The sequence below is a fragment of the Cupressus sempervirens genome, chromosome 3, assembly GCF_028749045.1.
Source record: "Cupressus sempervirens isolate cs-2001-9-10 chromosome 3, ASM2874904v1, whole genome shotgun sequence".
In the NCBI taxonomy this organism is placed as follows: domain Eukaryota; kingdom Viridiplantae; phylum Streptophyta; class Pinopsida; order Cupressales; family Cupressaceae; genus Cupressus; species Cupressus sempervirens.
The window spans coordinates 5,652,275-5,665,042 of NC_143120.1; the positions used below are offsets into that span (position 1 = coordinate 5,652,275).

A 12,768-nucleotide genomic window follows, 5' to 3' on the forward strand; every position below is an offset into this window, starting at 1 on the left:
ATTTGTGGTTAGAAGTTTCCTCATAGTCACACATTTATTATTTTCAAATTCAAAATGTATATTCCTATTGCCTAGATATAAAAAATTGCTCAGAATTTTCAAAATCGTCGTCATGTCAAACTATGGTTATTCCTTAGATGCACCTCTTTTAAAGGTTGAATGATTTCTTCTCCTCAATCTTTGTAAGCACTTTTGTCTTTTGAATATCTTTGGCTTGTTCCTATCTTCATCTAGCACTTCAAATTTTTAAAATCTGGTTCCTGAGTCCCAAGTTATCAAAGGTTAATGAAGCATCCCAAAACACGTGTTTCATTTCAAAATCTTAACCTCTCCATCAAAAAGGTTAAGATAAATTTTCCAAAATATGTGTTTTAATTTCAATCATTAACCATTAACCTTTAAAAAGGTTAAGTATCGGGGTCCAAAATACGTGTTTTAGTTTAAAATCTTAACCTCTCCATCAAAAAAAGGGTTAAGATAAATTTTCAAAACACGTATTCCGAACCATTAACCTTGACCTCTCATCCAAAAAGGTTAAGGTTAGAGGCTCAAAATAGGTATCTCTGAGACGGTTATTAACCTCTTCATTTAGCTAATAAAGGTCAAGAACTAGAAGGAAGATGATCTCAAAGGCAGGTGTAAGATGGAAAATTACATAACAGACATGAGAGCATAAAATTGATAGTTCAAAGATTGGAAGTTGTGGCATCAGAAGATGTTATGAAAGATTTTCAAAAGTGAAACTACCTCGAACAAATGGACAAGTAAATTTAAAGCACCTTCCAATCTCCGGATGATTGTAGTGACCTCACAAGATTGGAACACATTCTTACTAAATTTGATACTCCACATAGTCAAAAGATTGTTCCAATACAAACATTGAATAGTCTCAATGCATTTGTGGGTTGTCTTTATGGTATGTGTCCAAATAGTGGTTACTGTTAAAGAATTTTGGGATCTTGGGGGGTATAAGTAATTATTCCAGCCTATGATATTATGTGCTATAGATAATCGAAAATCCACATTTGTGATGGTTTTGGTGCATTAGAATATTTCTCTATAAAGAATTCACAAAGTAGAGTGAATGATGAAGCATACAATCTATTTGAGGAAATTACATTTTATTGGTTTGTAATTGCTTGACAAATTGCTTGTAGTTGTAAATGCGAGATCTGGAAGCATAGGCAAGCATGTGAGTTGTTTGGTGAAAAATCTCAATTGATCTAGTTAGCAACATAATACTCTCTAGCATACTTAGACACTCCACATGGGTAAGAATGATGGTATAATAATATCCATAAGGGAAAGATAGGCATGTGTGCAGATTGTTGAAGCAGCAAGCATGATATGCTCGATAATTGTTTGATAAAATATGCCACATCTAGCTCATTGTGCACAATGATCACCATAGAGTCAAATATTAGAGCAATCATAGGAGAATTGAGAGTGTCAGAAAGTGTGAGGTGAGTCACACCCTACCTCTAGCCATGTCATAATATTTTCTCATGGTTTAGACATGTTGCATGAGAAGATGATGAAAGGGGTATTGTGCACCATTTATTTTACATAATCTTCACCTCATGACTTATTAAGCATAGATTGAAGGAAGAATCCAAGGCCCATGTTTGTGAGAATTCATTGACTCTATTCACAATGAGTAATGAAATTTTTGAAGGCTAAAACCATAAGAAGAACATCAACTGCAAATTGTTTGTCATAATACCCCATGAGTAGATCACTTCTTGGAAGTGCAATGATTTGGTCGCAGAAGCATATGCCATAGATCACTTTAAAATGATCCAATTGCTGTAAATCTCTTAAAGATTGCTTTTGAGTTCAATGGAAAGGTTTGAGGAAATTCACAGGTGGATAATTGGATTTGAAGATGCAGTTTCCATTAAGTTGAAGATCTTGTGATCCATCATTATGACATGGGAAATATCTTATTCTTCATGTGATGTAATGGTTCTAATTTTCTATCTTTGGCAATAGTGACTTTTATCATTTTGGGTTAATTTTTGTGAGGTTAATTAACCTCTCCGAAATTACGTATTTTGGAGGTAGTTATTAACCACGAAGGAGTAGTTCTTAACCTCCATGTCTATATAAGGAATCATCTTAGCTTTATAAAGGGACTTTTTGGACTTTTGAATAGGAGAAGACCTAGGTTGAATTTTGGTGATAAGATAATATTTGGAAAGTGTGTACAAATTTTATCTTTATAATTGAAAAATCCTCTTAGGTTATTGGTGCAAGAAAATAAAAGAAAATGCTATTTGAGTTCTCTTCTTTCAAAATCTAAATTGTTAAAAATGTTGATTCTCTTTGCAGTGAGCATTTTCATGGTATTGTTTAGATGTTTATGAATCTTTGGATCAACATTGTGCTAGTGGTAATTCTCAAGCGTAGATCTTGATTGTTGTTATTAGCGGTTTAAGTTAGTCCAGGAAAGCTTTGAAGTCGTGTATTTGTTATAAATGGATTTCTATTGATCTTTTAAAGTTTGATTCATCTTTATTTGAAAAAATTCAAAAGTATATCATACGAGGGATCTGCCCCTCTAAATGCAAAGGAAGGCTGCATATCAAGGGCCTATCCAATTGTTGTGGACAGTTTGCCACATACACTCTATTGGGCCATTTTCAAGTGATAAATATGTTTGCCAACAATTCCTCAACACTTTTCAAGGTGAGTACTTTATCATTTATTTCATCTTTTAGCCCAGACCTATTTTCATATCTTAATTAGGATGATCACTTACACTTAGCACCTAGACCTATCTTACACTTCTCATTTTTATCAATTACTTTAATTACACTTTCACATTTACACATCTTTAATCAAACCTTAGATTGATGGGAGAGGAAATCTTGCATACTTCCTTGATATAATTTGGGTTTAGCATTAGCATCCTTTTATCCCTTTGGGTCTTCCTAATCAAAGTTGGGTTATATTGAGAATTATGTTTGGAAGCCTCTCTTTCTCTTATATTGTGCTCTTTCATTTTAACATTAAACAACATTATGATGTATTTGGATCCCCTTTCATATCACAAAGTGGATGACATTTACCATTATAGAACTTGGTGACCATCTTGGATTGAATTATGTTGTTCAATTTGTGAATGACTTTGTTAATAGTTTTGATGTATAAGTGACTATATGTCAGAGATCATTTCAATGTGTTCGTGTTTCAAATGAGTGCATAAATGATGTGGAAGAGTATGTAGTGAACAAGTGAGACAATCAACTTGTGATGTGCTTCCATGATCTTATCATCTAAAAAGTTATTGTTCAAGGTAACAAATGTGAGTGTGATGTTTGTTAGAAAATAAAGCTTAGCATGTTTTTTCTTTTTATCCATGCTTTTTGGGATAAAGCTTCTTTTCTTAGTGTGTAAGCTAACTAAGGAATACTTCTAATTTTTTTTAGTTTTATTCCTATTTTCCCTCTGCTTTATGCTTTGAGGAAGCCTATATTATTGTAATTCTTTCATTGTAATTAATGAGAAGTTTCATCTTTCATCTTTTATTTTGAATTTTTTCTTTCTATGGTTGCATATTTTGTTCTATCATTCTAGCTAGATTATTTGCTGGTTAAGCTAAAATTTTACATGTTTGTCATGAACTCAGTTGCTTTAGAAAGTGATGCACACACAATTTCATGCTCAAAGATTAGTTCATTTCAATTCATGTCAATCTTGTGCCTACCATAAACAATGTCCTTCTTGGTAGCTTTGTATATTTGTATCTTTCCTTAAAACAATAAGCTTTAGTGCGCAAGTCATTTTGTAGCTTGCCTTGGAATCGTGCATATTAGCTTACAAGTTCCTTTCATCTTTCACTAAGGTTGTGCACCTTAGCCTGCATGTCAAATGAAGAGAAATGAGGGATATTGGTCCCTTTAATCTAAAACAACATTATAATCAATTATTCACATAGTGAGTTATTCTTATCATGTCCAATATTTTATCTTTCCTTGATGTTGAGATGATTAAAGATAATTCATCCAAGTTCGTGATTGAAAAGGTTTAAGTATAGTCTTGAGGCTTATTAAACCTTGCAAGCCCCTAGTCATGTGGTGTGAACACTTCACTTATGCCATAATCAATTGCCCCTAATGGTTCTGTTTTTTCCCCCTTTCTTGACTTTTTGCATTCTCTAATGCTTGTATTTTGTTATCTTTAGTCAATGTCCTTACTACTCAAATCAGTTGGGTTTTTAATTGCTAAAGTTCAAGAATTGAAGCCTTTTGAGTTATTTTGCATATCATTTGAGCTTTCTTGCTATAGGAATCAAGCCCACGTTTGATCTTTGTTGTAAGGATTTTTATGCTTACTTCATTTATTGTCATTCAATTTGACTTGCTTTTGTAACCTTTTATAATATTGAGATCTATTTGTTTTTTACTTAAGTCTTTTTTCTTCCACTTAACCTTTTTAAGCTAACTTGTTTCCAAATGTGTGGGCCAATTTAAAGAAGCACAATTTTTATTTTTTCTTTGATTTGTTTCCTTAACTCCAATTGTTTGATTTTCAAGGTCCAACCATGTATGTTGTATGCTATCCATTAAAGAGACCAAAAAAAGATGTGCAATTTTTTTGTAGCATAAATGAAAATAATTTGAATTTTCTATTTTTCTTTGATTATGAGAGATTAAATTAGTTGTAGGTGATTTCTAGTTCATTCAACACCACTATCATATTATTTTTTAAATTAAATCAAATGATCCTAACAAGAATATAATTACACTTTTATATAACTAAAATTAGAGTGCACCAATATTAAATGAATCAACACCTAAAAAAATTCCAACAACTCATCAATATTAGGGATAATTTTAAGAAACCCCCCTTTGGAAAGAAGTATAGCGATCCTTGATCAATATATTTTGTTTTTTAAATTTATTAATAGAGTTCTTTATAAACTCAAACCAAAAAAGTGAAGTAAAAATAGAGTTCATCATGTTAAATTGTTAACTGGTCCTACTTTGACTAATGCGAATATTGTCAGTCAAATTGTTGATATCAATTGTAAGCCCCAAGGTAGTGAGTCCTCTCGAAAATTCCCCCAAAAAATCTTCCAAGAGATTGGGGAGGATTATGAATTTGAAATTATTCCAGCTGCCCCTGTTCCCCTGAAGTCTAATCATGGGCAGTGCATGGATGTGGATTCTCTAGCAAATATTGAAGACGATGTTAGTACCTACTCTCCTACTGCCAGGTGAAGAGGAAGACCACTTGGCTCAAAAAATAAGCCATCTGTGACTAAACCAGGGGATTCCTCAAATAATTTTTTGGTCCTAGCTGATCAAGAGGGTATTGCGTGCTCCACTTCTAACATATTGTCTCAATGAATTGCCTATCTTGGAATGTGAGGGGTTTAGAGGCCCCTGATAGAAAGTTTGTTATCAAGCAATTGTTAAACTCTCTGCATTCTATAGACTTCTTTATGATGCAAGAAGTTAAATCTATGGGATTCACTTTGGATCCCAATCTCAATTTTATTTGGAAAGATGCTATTAAGTTTTGCACTAACCATGAGAGAGGTAGAGGGGGAATTGCCCTACTTATTAGTAATAAATGGGAAAAACATATTACTAATAATGGATGTTCTCCTTGTCAAAGAGCGGTGTGGGTTACTTTGCAATATGATGACAAAACCTTCGAGGTCTGTGCTATTTATACTTCAAATGACCCTAAGGAAAGAATTGAGCTCTGGAAATGGCTTATAGACCTCCTAGATATGCCTTGGCTTTTCGGTGGAGATTTCAACATGATTGAATCTCAGGATGACAAGTCGGGGGACATTCCCTTTCATTGGAAGGATAATGAAAAATTCTATTGGAATAGATTTTTAAATTCTAACTATCTTTTTGATCCTATTGCTGGTAACTTGAAAACCAACCCTAGATTATGGCACACTTGGTGCAACTTTCAATAGGGAAATGCTAGGATTTATTCCAGGCTTGACAAGTTTTATGCCAATAAGTATTTTTTCTCTTTTCCTCCAGACATCTCTGGAAATATTGTTCAGGTTATTGCCACCACTTTGTCTGATCATCACCCTATTTTGTCTAAGGTTAATTTTAATAGTAGTCCGCTTCAACACAAGTCTAGAAGTAGTAAATTCATCTTAAACACTAGTCTCCTCATGGATGAGGATGTTCTTGCTGCTATGCAGATTATTAGAGGTATCAATAAAATTAACCTTCAACACCTTTCCCATCTTGATAGATGGAAAACTAACCTTTCTTCATGGAGGATTTTTCTTCAAACCATTGGTCAAAAAAAGGCTAAGGATTACAAGTTTGTTGAAAAATAATTATCTTTTGAATTGCAAATAGTTGAGAACAACATCCAAAGGGATTCCTCCAATTTGGATCTTCTCTCCCGTGTTATGGCTGCCAAAGATGCTCTTAGGAAGCATCAACAAGTTAGGATTCGTGGAGCCAAGATCAGATCTAGAGCCCACTAGCTCCAACATGGGGATAGGGGTTCAAAATTTTTCTTCAATCTTCTTAAACATAAACATATTGAAGAGTCCATTAATAGACGCTCGATTGATAATCAAGACATTTTAGACCTTGAGATTATTATTCAGGCTTTTGTTGATTATTACAAGACTCTTTTTACTTCAGAGGACTTCTCTGAGGCTGAGTCTTCAAGAAATAAATGCAAAATGCTTATTCCTAAAAAGTTGGACTCGGAGGATATTGCTGTGCTTGCTAAAGATATCTCTATTGAGGAGATTGAGGGAGCTATCAAGGCTCTCAATGATGATAAGGCCCCGAGCCCTGATGGTTTTCCTGTTGAGTTCTATAAATCCAATATCAGTTGGATCTGTAAGGATCTCCATGACTTATACTCTAAAGCTTTGTTTATTGGCTCCTTGGGACAGGATGTTAATAGAGGGATCATTAAGCTCCTCCCCAAGGATGGAGATAAGACTCTCATTAGGAATCGGAGGCCGATTACCCTTCTTAATGTGTCATATAAGATTTTAGCTAAAATTATGGCTCTTAGGTTAGTCAATATTCTTCCTAAATTTGTTAACTCTACCCAAACTGGTTTCATCAAGGGTAGATATATTCTTGAGAATCTCATAACTAGTTGGGAAGCCATGGAGTGGTCTAAATGCTCACACCAAAACTTGGCCATGCTTCTTTTGGATTTTGAAAAAGCTTATGATAGGGTTGAATGGAGGTTTATTCTTATGATGTTAGAGGCCTTCGGTTTCCCTCCCTCCTTTTGTAATACTATGCAGGTGCTTCTTAGTGATGCTTGTGCTCAAGTTGAAGTTAATGATGTTCTTTCTGCTCCTTTTCTCTAGGGAGATCCATTAGACAAGGGTGCCCTCTGGCACCATCTCTTTTTGTGATTGCTTCGGAGGCTCTCTTCTATATTCTCAGAGATAATTCTTTATCTTCTGATGTCAGAGGTATCTATTTGCCTAATGATGAAGAGCTCATCAATTGCCAGTTTGCGGATGATACCGCGTTGTTCTTTGAGCTTTCAGAAAGCAATTTTAAGGCTTTGCAATATAAACTTAGTTTCTTTTGTTCTATATCTGGGGCTAAAATATCTCAAGCCAAATTAGTTTGTTTGGGGTGGGATGTGCAGCCCCCGGATTGGTTTCCTCAATACAATTTTCTTTGGGGAGGCCCCAATAAGATCACTAGATATCTTGGTATAGCTTTCTCAGTGGATCCTGCCCTGAAGGACATGTAGTCATGAGTTAAAGAGAAGATTGATAAGAAACTTAACAAATGGCATAATAGGGTATTATCTCTGGCAGGCAGAATTCAAGTTTGCCAGAAGATGTTGTCCTCCTACACCATTTACTATTCCTCTACATGGTTTTTTAACAATTATCAGATTGCTGAAATTTAGAAGTCCATCAGACAATTTCTTTGGTCCGATGGAAAGGGTAATAATAAAATTCATTCTATTAGGTGGGCTTGGTGCCACACTGACAAGGCCCTTGGGGGACTTGGGCTGAAGGACTTAAGAATTCAGGGTATTGCCCTATCTGTCAAATGGATTTTTCAATCCATGGAGGGTGACTGTCCTTGGAAAGTGTTAGTTAGAAATAACATTGAAAGGGGTGTGCCTAAGAAAGCCAAATCTTGGACTAATCTCCCCTTTTGTGACCTCATTATTAGTAAGTTTCCTATCATGGTCCAAGGTTCCATAGTTTTTAGATCTATTTGGAAGGCTTGGGACCATGTTAGGAAATTCATCACTAACAAGGATTTTCATTGTAATGATCAACTCCATGGTGAAAGATCAATTTGGTGGAATCTTCACCTAAATGGTAAACCTTTGGCCCTTACCCAAGGGTGTTCTGCCAGATTGTGGGCTAAGAAAGGTATTAAACAGTTCATAGATCTCTTTGAGCAGAACCAAATCACTCCTTGGGATGAGCTTAAAAATAAATATGATATCCCTGATTCCCATAAAAGAACTTATAACATGATTGTGCAAGCTGTCAATGGTCTTCCCACTATATGCCATGTTGATTCTCAAAGGCACCTAAAGTGTAAATGGCCTAGTGGAGTTGTTACGAATCTGCTTAAGGCCAAGAATATATACAGAATCCTAGATTGTAATACTAATATTATTGATTATGTCAATGTTGTTTGGTACTCTTCTTATGATGCTGATGTTTGGAAAAAATACTTTGATATCTTGTGGAAGAATTCTGTTGAGCCTAAAATTAGATGCTTTAGATGGTTAGTCATGTTGGACAAGCTACCTATTAAGAGAGATTTATCTAATTCTGATTTTTGTAATTTATGCAGAGTTCCTGAAACTGGTAGACATATTCTTTTAGATTGTACTTTTGCTAAAGAAATATGGAGAATTTTTGGCATTGTTTATCCTATTGATGTTAATATTCTTGATATTATCACTGGTCATATTAATGGTCTTCCTAAAGATGCCAATTTATTTTGGAATATATTGTCATCTAACATTCTCTGGCAGATCTGGAAATGCAGGAACGAGGAAAGATACCAAGGTAAGCCAAAGGACCTTACTGAATTTTTTCGAAAGCTCACTTATTTTAAAATTTCTTTGCAGGTGCAAGCTACTATGCTGATCGAGCGAGACAAGATGAGACGGTTCCTTCATGATGGGCATGCTGCTTTTAAGCATGGATACCAATGGCGTAGAACCTTGGATGATCTGCAAGTTTTTGAGCAAGCTTGCATTGGGCTAAATAGAGAAATCCGTAAGAAAGTGAATGCTAGAAAGAATGATTTATTCAGACTGATGCAGATTCAAGAACGTAAAAGCGTTGTTTGGATGGAGGGTCTCTTAGGTTGGACTGCCTGGGTGTTCAATTACTATGATGTTCTTAGTTAGCTAGTCTTTCTCCTCTTTTTGTTATGTTGTATAGCTGAATCTGTTCTTCCTTAGTGAGGCTTGGCCTCTTTGTTGATTTTTGTGGTGGTACTTTGGTTGCTCTTTTTGTTCTGAAACTCTTATATCTAATAGAAAAAAAAAAAAGTAAAAATAGACCAATGATAAATAATAACAACCATAATTTTTATTTTTGAATAAGAAGATCATTACATTTTATAAAAATATATAACAAAACCCCTAAATAAAGCCCAAATATACATAGATCTATTAGTTTGTTTATAATTATTAACCCAATTCTTGATAGATTCAAATCAACAAAATCATTTGGAAACAAAAACCAATGATGAGTAATAAGTATAATTTTAATTTTTGAACTTCAAAGTGAAAATAAAATAAAATGTCACAAAAAAAAATATAAAAATTATAATTACAACCAAAAAAAAAAATATAAAAATTATAATTACAACCAAAAAGCATTTACGTCTGAATAAATTAATCAAAATTTTAACAATTTGTCTTTTTATAGAATGAATTAAAAGACAAATTTTAAAACATATTAAAAGAAAATAAATGAGATAAACAAGGGTGCAACTCAAACTTTCCGCCAACATCTATTCAGCACCCAAAACAAAATGTCCACGGTCACCGATGGCAAAACTCCGCATTTAAATGATAAGTAAAATGCGCTGGCTTTAATTTCAATTTGTGCGGAACCATGCGAAGGTCACGAACCCGTGTGCAGAAGTCCATCGAACTCCGTCTGGTCATCGGCTCGATTCTTATTCCCACCCTCACCGACTCTCTCAATCCAATTCCTCTGCTTGCAGGCATTCATGAGGAAATACCCGAGAATGCCAACGAATGTAACAGAAACGCTGAGTACATAGACAGCCAAATCCGCTAGAGTCATGACAAAGATGAGAAATGCAACGGGAACAACAAACATGCAGATCAAGCCTGCTATACCCACTGGAACCCTGTAGGGCCTCTTCAGATCCGGAGATTTCCGCCTCAGCCACAAGAAAGACGCAAATTCTAGCAGCATCCCGCAGCTGTAGAGAAAATTGGCGGCCGAGATGATTGTGGTAAAGCTCAAGCACGATAAGAGGAGCGTAGATCCGCCCGAGATCAAAATCCCTAACAACGGCGTATTGAAAGATGAGCGCTTGGCCATGGCGGACGGAAGAAGCCCTATTTCCGCCATTCCCAGAAGCTGAAACGACGCGCTGCTCAGCTGAGCTTCAAAAAGCCCGATTGTGGATAAAACGGCCCCCAGCTCGATCCAGTATTTAAGCCACGATCCAGCAATCAGCCCTGCTGCTTCGGCCAAGTAGCCGTCGGTCCAAAACCCTCGATTCAACTCCAACGCCCCCGTGGCCGCCATTAATGGCAGTATATAACCCAGGCAGGCCAAAACCCCTGCGCAGAACAACGCTTTTGGGAAAGTCCGCTGCGGATTCTCGACCTCACCGGCTAAGGTGCTCGCATTGTCCCAGAAATTGAGGTTCCAGAAGAGCGTATTGAAGAAGAGCGACCAGTCCATGTGACCCTGTGGCGAAACCCTCCACCGCGAGGGTTTCAGCTTCGAGATGGAGAAAAAAAACATTAGGGCAAACGGCGCCAGCGATACTAACCCTAGCGTGACGGCCGTCCAGCCGACGATGCTAAGCCCCCTGAAATTCAAGTAGCTTAGGGCAACTGTGTAAAGCAAGATGGAAACGATTCTGACGGGACCGCCATTAAAGGCCGTGAAGATGATCCTGAGGTAATCGACGCAGAGGGCAGGGTAAGCGGCGTTGTTGATGACGCCGCTGATCCATTTCCACCATCCCATCAGAAACCCCCAAAACGGCCCGAACGCCGCCCATGCCCAGACTACGTATCCGCCATTGCCGGGGTAAGCTGTTGCCAGCTCCGCCGTTACCAGAGCCTCCGGTATGCTCCATACAAACGGGAAGATTACAAACCCTAGCAAGGCTAACAGAGGCCCTGCTGCTTTCACGGCCGGCTCCTCGCCAAAGGGGCCGCCTGATACTTCAAAATAGATCAGGAATATCAACGGAACGAGCTTCAGTTTCTTCGATTTCGAAGAACTCGATTCGATCTGCAGAGCATTGGATGCGCCGCCGCTTGATTCAAATTCGTCGCTGTCTTTTACAGTTTGCGACGATTCGCCCATTCATTCATTCAGGGACGTTTCTCGGCAATTTGAGTGGACAGAAAAGTTTTTGCCCAAATCAGATCTGGATGATGAACATGCGGATGTTAAGCTCCATTGTTTGTTGAATACGAGAAACTAAAGATTCGATCTTGCGGATTGGCTAGCGTGACGATGCAATCAACGCACGTCTCACGTCGTGCCTCAGAAATTATGGGATTGGAATTAATCTTTGACGATGAGAATCTGAATTGGTCCAAATTTCCAATTTAGGTGTAAAAAAATAAGATAAAATTTTAACGTCTACGAGGCTAAAAATAGTCTATGGGACAGCAAGACAACTCAAGCAGATTTGAGTAGCAATGTTCGTTGCTTGTGCAGGATGATGATGAGTCCACTCAATTGCTCAATGTACTCATAGTTGAATAAGTTATGCCAAGAACTGTCACATATAGTGTTCGCAAATTTATCTCTACTACTCTTGTAGGCCTCACATTCTAAAATAAAGAGCTGTTCAGTTTCCACTTTCCTAGAATTGCAGAATCTGCAAATTCTCTCTTCCGAAGCCTCCTTTGGCCTCTTCTGATGTCCGGTCTTGCAACGAAGTTGGTGAGAGTTGGTTCTCAACTGAGCAATAAGAATTTTAGCTCTCCAAGAAATGTTGGCTCCTATGTATGCTTTTTGGAGTTGATCACAAGCGGGGTTGAACTCATTTATATAATATAATTTCTTCTTTCCAATTTCGCTTCCCCAATTTCTCTTGTAGAATTTCTCCATGACAAAGACCTTTATTTCTTTATTATTTGTGGGGCAGATATTGAATTGAATATTCCATTTACTCATCCATTTGATGTTTTGTTGCATCCATGTCCTTTTTCATTTACATAGTGTGTCATTAAAGACAACTTTAGGCCATCTATCCTCTTCCATTTTTTCGATTCTTTTTAAATAGTGTAGAAGGTGAACCATAGCAAGTGCCTCAATAGGAGCAGCCCCCATTTCACTTAGCATGATATCATATGGAACAATGCTTTTGATTTTAAACTTGCTTGTGATCAAGCGCTTTTGGATTCCTTTGATTTGTTTCTATTGTGTTATAGTAGTGTTACTGGCCCATAATTTACACCCGTAAAGAACAACTAGCAGCACAAGAAGACCGAACAAGGTTTGAATAGTTTTCCAATCCCACAACTCTGCTTCACGACATCTATTCTGAAGAGCATAAAAAGCCTTCCACCCACCTA

The 12,768-nt window shown here is 36.7% G+C and overlaps 1 pseudogene across 1 annotated transcript; it reads right to left on the reverse strand.

Annotated features, from left to right (window-relative positions):
* Positions 1 to 9,826: 9,826 nt before the first annotated feature.
* LOC149564445 (putative polyamine transporter At3g13620 pseudogene) lies at positions 9,827 to 12,144 on the reverse strand (annotated as a pseudogene). Its single transcript, XR_016361833.1, has one exon. The product of XR_016361833.1 is annotated as a putative polyamine transporter At3g13620 pseudogene (transcript).
* Between the last annotated feature and the right edge of the window lie 624 nt (positions 12,145 to 12,768).